The sequence below is a fragment of the Carassius auratus genome, chromosome 20, assembly GCF_003368295.1.
Source record: "Carassius auratus strain Wakin chromosome 20, ASM336829v1, whole genome shotgun sequence".
Classification (NCBI taxonomy): domain Eukaryota; kingdom Metazoa; phylum Chordata; class Actinopteri; order Cypriniformes; family Cyprinidae; genus Carassius; species Carassius auratus.
This window is the reverse complement of record NC_039262.1, coordinates 24,866,287-24,873,440: the sequence shown is the minus strand read 5'-3', so window position 1 is coordinate 24,873,440 and position 7,154 is coordinate 24,866,287.

Genomic DNA, 7,154 nt, shown 5'->3' with positions numbered 1-7,154 from the left:
TTATAGCGCCACCTATGGTCTGATCTCCATGAAAACTTTGCATGCTTGTTAAGAGTCACCTGATACATGATTTCACTGAGTTTCATAAAGTTTTTGAGTTTTTGTTTAGGTTTTATAGGCTTTGGGTATGTTTGGCCACACCTCTTTTTCTAAATACCCGTTACAGCTAACGAAAGGACAAAATTCAACATTTTTTAATAATTATTGATCTAGAGAGTCCACAGAATATTACTGCTGCAGTGGTTTGGTTCGATCGGCAAAAACCTAGGACTAGTTCGCAAAAGTAGGTTTTTAACATATTTGTGAATAACAATTGAACGATTTGATTGACAGCAATGGTTCTTGAGGCAAAGTTGTGCATTATGAGGAGATCTATCAAATGATATGCATATTGTGTTGATATGTGAAACACCACGTGATTACAGAGCCATAAAACTCGTTAGCGCCAACTAGTGGCCGATTTCTTTCAAAATTCTTACAGTCCTTTAGGGCTATGAGTCAAACATGCCCACCGAGTTTCGTTCCGATTGACATCCGTTAACCTTATTAAATAGGTGCTCAAACTTCTTTGGCCAATGGCGGCCATGTTTTTTGAGATACGCGAATGTCCTCATAGATACTTGTGCCACTTCTGACAAAGACATGACATGCCAATTTTCAAGTCGATCGGACCAACGGTTGCTTAGTTATAGCCATTTATGTGTTTTTTCTGTCTTATAGCGCCCCCAAGTGGCAGAGGTGTGCAATTTTTTTTTTTTTGACCAAAAGTTTTTGCTCTTACAAATGTCCAGAAAGTTTGGTTAAGATTTCTCATTTCATTCACAAGTTATAGCCTGTTGCGTAAAATTGGTCCTCGACTTTCGAACGTTTTGGCAGCCCATTACAACAGTGAGTCGAAATTTCAACTTTTTTTTGATAATTATTGATATTCACTGTCCAGAGAAAACTTCTGCAGTAGTTTGGTTCCGATTGGGTGAAAAACCTAGGACTAGTTCGCAAAAGTAGGTTTTGGACATACTTCAAGTTTGCGAAAAAACGAGGCCTCCTAGACCCCAAATCAGAGTGACCGTTTTTAATTTCGCTTGACCCAAGGATTCCAGAAATGTTAAATTTTTGAGTCTACGACAAGCGGTTTAGGAGCTATTAGCAAAAACGCATTTTTGATCGCTGTAGCGCCCCCCACTGGCCGAATGGGCTGGATCTTTGTATCTGAGTAGCGAGCAAGACTACTACCTTTTGACCAAGTTTCAGCTCTCTAGGCCTTACGGTTTGGGCTGCCCGTTCAGTTTTAAGGCGGAAGAATAATAATAATAATAATAAAAATCCTAACAATTACAATAGGGTTTCAGCACTGCGTGCTTGAACCCCTAATAATAATTAAAGCTGCAAGCAGCATTTTACCGGGGTTCAAGCACATTAAGGCCTCTGAGGTGGTCAGAGCCAACCTGGATGTATGGATGACAGTTAAACACATCCAAAATGGAGAACAGGCTAACAGACAGACACGCACACTGAAAGTAAATGATTAGACTAATATATGTATACTCTATAAGCATATGCACACACACACACACACACACACACACACACACACACACACACACACACAAAGACACACAAAGATACACATATACATGCACAAACATTTTGTGGCAGATATAGGTATTTGATAAAAAGTGATAGGTGACAATAAGCTTATTGCAAGTCTTCTCTTTTTTTAGAGTTTAGATGTCATTTTCAGATTAAACTGTAATCATAATGTGGCAAAATTGTTAAAACTGATACATCTGTATGAACAAAATGGAAAACATCAATTCAATGAGATACAAAATGTTATAACAGTTAATTTATTAATGTTTTGGCATGAATTCATAAAAACAGTACTAGCTGAAAGAGCCCATTAGTGGTCTTCCGCTGCCATCTAGTGGTTATAAATTGCATTTACTCAAACAACACTGTGTTTTTAAACATAACTGTTAAAGTGTTGTTGTTGGTTTTTTTTGCCCTATCTCTCTAAAATGTTGCATGCTTGTTTAGAATGAAATTATGCATTACTTTACACAGTTTTGATAATTTGTGGGATTTCTGTTTGTATTAATAGGTCTTTGTGCCTCTGGGGTGGTCTCGGCCAACCAGGATGTATGGATGACATTTAAATACATCCAAAAGACAGACACACACACACTGAAATTAAATGATTAAACTAGTTTTTAAGAGTTTAGATGTCATTCAGGTTTCACTGTAATCACAATGTGGCAAAATTGTAAAAAATGATGTGTCTGTATGAACAAAATGGAAAACATTGATTCAATAAGATGTAACATGTTATAACAGTTAATTTATTAATGTTTTGGCATGAATTCATGAATCCTTTCTACAGTACTGTTCATTTTAACTGAATGAGCCCATTAGTGGTCTTCCGCTGCCATCTAGTGGTTATAAATTGCATTTACTGAAACAACACTGTGTTTCTAAACATAACTGTTATAGTGTTGTTATTTTTTTTATTTTTGCCCAATCTCTCTTAAATTTTGCATGCTTGTTTAGAATGAAATCATGCATTATTTTACACAGTTTTGATCATTTGTGGGATTTCTGTTTGTATTAATAGGCCTTTGTGTACACTATGCAAATAACATATTATAAAATTACTGGTTTATAGTTGTCTAAATGCAATTGTTCAACATGTTTTTGATAATTATTGACCTTCAGAGTCTAGAGAATTGTACTTCAGTGGTTTTATTGATTTTCATCTTATACCCGATCACTAGTTTGCCAAAGTACCTTTTTAAAATAATCTTGAATGTTTAATTAACAGCTTTATTGACAACGTTGGTCCCAGAGGCAAAGTTGTTCAGAATGAGGATATTTATCAAATGATATAAAGATTTAGTGTTTTTGAGTGAATATATGAGCATTTACAAACAATTTGAGGCCATTTACCATATAAATCTTGTGTTTTGAGACCTTTTCTACTGTTATAGCGCCACCTATGGTCTGATCTCCATGAAACTTTGCATGCTTGTTAAGAGTCACAAGTTAGATGATTTCACCGAGTTTCATAAAGTTTTGAGTTTTCGTTAAGGTTTTATAGGCTTTGGGGTATGTTTGGCCACACCCCTTTTTCTAAATTACCCCTTTACAGCTGACCAAAGGACAAAATTCAACATTTTTTTAATAATTATTGATCTAGAGAGTCCACAGAATATTACTGCAGTGGTTTGGTTCCGATCGGACAAAAAACCTAGGACTAGTTCGCAAAAGTAGGTTTTTAACATATTTGTGAATAACAATTGAATGATTTGATTGACAGCAATGGTTCTTGAGGCAAAGTTGTGCATTATGAGGAGATCTATCAAATGATATGCATACTGTGTTGATATGTGAAACACCACGCGATTACAGAGCCATAAAACTCGTTAGCGCCAACTAGTGGCCGGTTTCTTTTAAAATTCTTACAGACCTTAAGGTTCATGAGTCGAACGTACCCAGCGAGTTTCGTTCCGATCAACATCCGTTAACCCTTTCAAATAGGTGCTTAAAATTGTTTGGCCAATGGCGGCCATGTTTTTTTTAGATATGCAAATGTCCTCATATGTACTTGTGCCCCTTCAGACCGAGACATTGCATACCAATTTTCAAGTCGATCGAGGCAACAGTTGCCTAGTTATAGCCATTTATGTGTTTTTTCTATCTTATAGCGCCCCCAAGTGGCAGAGATGCGCAATATTTTTGATTTGACCAAAGATTGAGCTTATACATATGTATACCGAGTTTGGTGAAGATATCTCATTCCATTCAAGAGTTATAGTTAAAATAGCATTTGGCTAACGTTAGCATAGACGCTTTTTGGTGTACTGTTTCGCGTAAGAATTGAAATTTCAACTTTTTTTTGATAATTATTGATATTGAGTGTCCAGGGAATATTTATGAAGTGGTTTGGTTCTGATTGATTGAAAATCCTAGGACTAGTTCGCAAAAGTAGGTTTCAGATTTAGCTCGATTTTGCGAGAAAACGGTGCGTCGTAGACCCCAAAAAGGCGCCGTGCACTTTTGTTCGGGCTAACCCAAGGATTGCAACAATGCCATGTTTTTGAGTCTATGGCTAACGGTTTACACTTTACGGCCAAAATTGTCCAAAATTTTTGTTTTTTGCGCTGTAGCGCCCCCGTTAGGCCGATTGGGCCGGTTCTTTGTATCTGAGTAGCGAGCAAGACTACTACCATCTGACCAAGTTTCAGCTCTCTAGGCCTTACGGTTTGGGCTGCACGTTCAGTTTTAAGGCGGAAGAATAATAATAATAATAATAATAATAATAATAATAAAAATCCTAACAAATACAATAGGGTTTCAGCACTGCGTGCTTGAACCCCTAATAATAATAATTAAAGCTGCAAGCAGCATTTACCGGGGTTCAAGCACATTAAGGCCTCTGAGGTGGTCAGAGCCAACCTGGATGTATGGATGACAGTTAAACACATCCAAAATGGAGAACAGGCTAACAGACAGACACGCACACTGAAAGTAAATGATTAGACTAATATATGTATACTCTATAAGCATATGCACACACACACACACACACACACACACACACACACACACAAAGACACACAAAGATACACATATACATGCACAAACATTTTGTTGCAGATATAGGTATTTGATAAAAAGTGATAGGTGACAATAAGCTTATTGCAAGTCTTCTCTTTTTTTAGAGTTTAGATGTCATTTTCAGATTAAACTGTAATCATAATGTGGCAAAATTGTTAAAACTGATACATCTGTATGAACAAAATGGAAAACATCAATTCAATGAGATACAAAATGTTATAACAGTTAATTTATTAATGTTTTGGCATGAATTCATAAAAACAGTACTAGCTGAAAGAGCCCATTAGTGGTCTTCCGCTGCCATCTAGTGGTTATAAATTGCATTTACTCAAACAACACTGTGTTTTTAAACATAACTGTTAAAGTGTTGTTGTTGGGTTTTTTTGCCCTATCTCTCTTAAATGTTGCATGCTTGTTTAGAATGAAATTATGCATTACTTTACACAGTTTTGATAATTTGTGGGATTTCTGTTTGTATTAATAGGTCTTTGTGCCTCTGGGGTGGTCTCGGCCAACCAGGATGTATGGATGACATTTAAATACATCCAAAAGACAGACACACACACACTGAAATTAAATGATTAAACTAGTTTTTAAGAGTTTAGATGTCATTCAGGTTTCACTGTAATCACAATGTGGCAAAATTGTAAAAAATGATGTTTCTGTATGAACAAAATGGAAAACATTGATTCAATAAGATGTAACATGTTATAACAGTTAATTTATTAATGTTTTGGCATGAATTCATGAATCCTTTCTACAGTACTGTTCATTTTAACTGAATGAGCCCATTAGTGGTCTTCCGCTGCCATCTAGTGGTTATAAATTGCATTTACTGAAACAACACTGTGTTTCTAAACATAACTGTTATAGTGTTGTTATTTTTTTTATTTTTGCCCAATCTCTCTTAAATTTTGCATGCTTGTTTAGAATGAAATCATGCATTATTTTACACAGTTTTGATCATTTGTGGGATTTCTGTTTGTATTAATATGCCTTTGTGTACACTATGCAAATAACATAATATAAAATTACTGGTTTATAGTTGTCTAAATGCAATTGTTCAACATGTTTTTGATAATTATTGACCTTCAGAGTCTAGAGAATTGTACTTCAGTGGTTTTATTGATTTTCATCTTATACCCGATCACTAGTTTGCCAAAGTACCTTTTTAAAATAATCTTGAATGTTTAATTAACAGCTTTATTGACAACGTTGGTCCCAGAGGCAAAGTTGTTCAGAATGAGGATATTTATCAAATGATATAAAGATTTAGTGTTTTTGAGTGAATATATGAGCATTTACAAACAATTTGAGGCCATTTACCATATAAATCTTGTGTTTTGAGACCTTTTCTACTGTTATAGCGCCACCTATGGTCTGATCTCCATGAAACTTTGCATGCTTGTTAAGAGTCATCTGTTACATGATTTCACTGAGTTTCATAAAGTATTGAGTTTTCGTTAAGGTTTTATAGGCTTTGGGGTATGTTTGGCCACACCCCTTTTTCTAAATTACCCCTTTACAGCTGACCAAAGGACAAAATTCAACATTTTTTTAATAATTATTGATCTAGAGAGTCCACAGAATATTACTGCAGTGGTTTGGTTCCGATCGGACAAAAAACCTAGGACTAGTTCGCAAAAGTAGGTTTTTAACATATTTGTGAATAACAATTGAATGATTTGATTGACAGCAATGGTTCTTGAGGCAAAGTTGTGCATTATGAGGAGATCTATCAAATGATATGCATACTGTGTTGATATGTGAAACACCACGTGATTACAGAGCCATAAAACTCGTTAGCGCCAACTAGTGGCCGATTTCTTTCAAAATTCTTACAGACCTTAAGGTTCATGAGTCGAACGTACCCAGCGAGTTTCGTTCCGATCAACATCCGTTAACCCTTTCAAATAGGTGCTTAAAATTGTTTGGCCAATGGCGGCCATGTTTTTTTTAGATATGCAAATGTCCTCATATGTACTTGTGCCCCTTCAGACCGAGACACTGCATACCAATTTTCAAGTCGATCGAGGCAACAGTTGCCTAGTTATAGCCATTTATGTGTTTTTTCTATCTTATAGCGCCCCCAAGTGGCAGAGATGCGCAATATTTTTGATTTGACCAAAGATTGAGCTTATACATATGTATACCGAGTTTGGTGAAGATATCTCATTCCGTTCAAGAGTTATAGTTAAAATAGCATTTGGCTAACGTTAGCATAGACGCTTTTTGGTGTACTGTTTCGCGTAAGAATTGAAATTTCAACTTTTTTTTTGATAATTATTGATATTGAGTGTCCAGGGAATATTTATGAAGGGGTTTGGTTCTGATTGGTTGAAAATCCTAGGACTAGTTCGCAAAAGTAGGTTTCGGATTTAGCTCGATTTTGCGAGAAAACGGTGCGTCGTAGACCCCAAAAAGGCGCCGTGCACTTTTGTTCGGGCTAACCCAAGGATTGCAACAATGCCATGTTTTTGAGTCTATGGCTAACGGTTTACACTTTACGGCCAAAATTGTCCAAAATTTTTGTTTTTTGC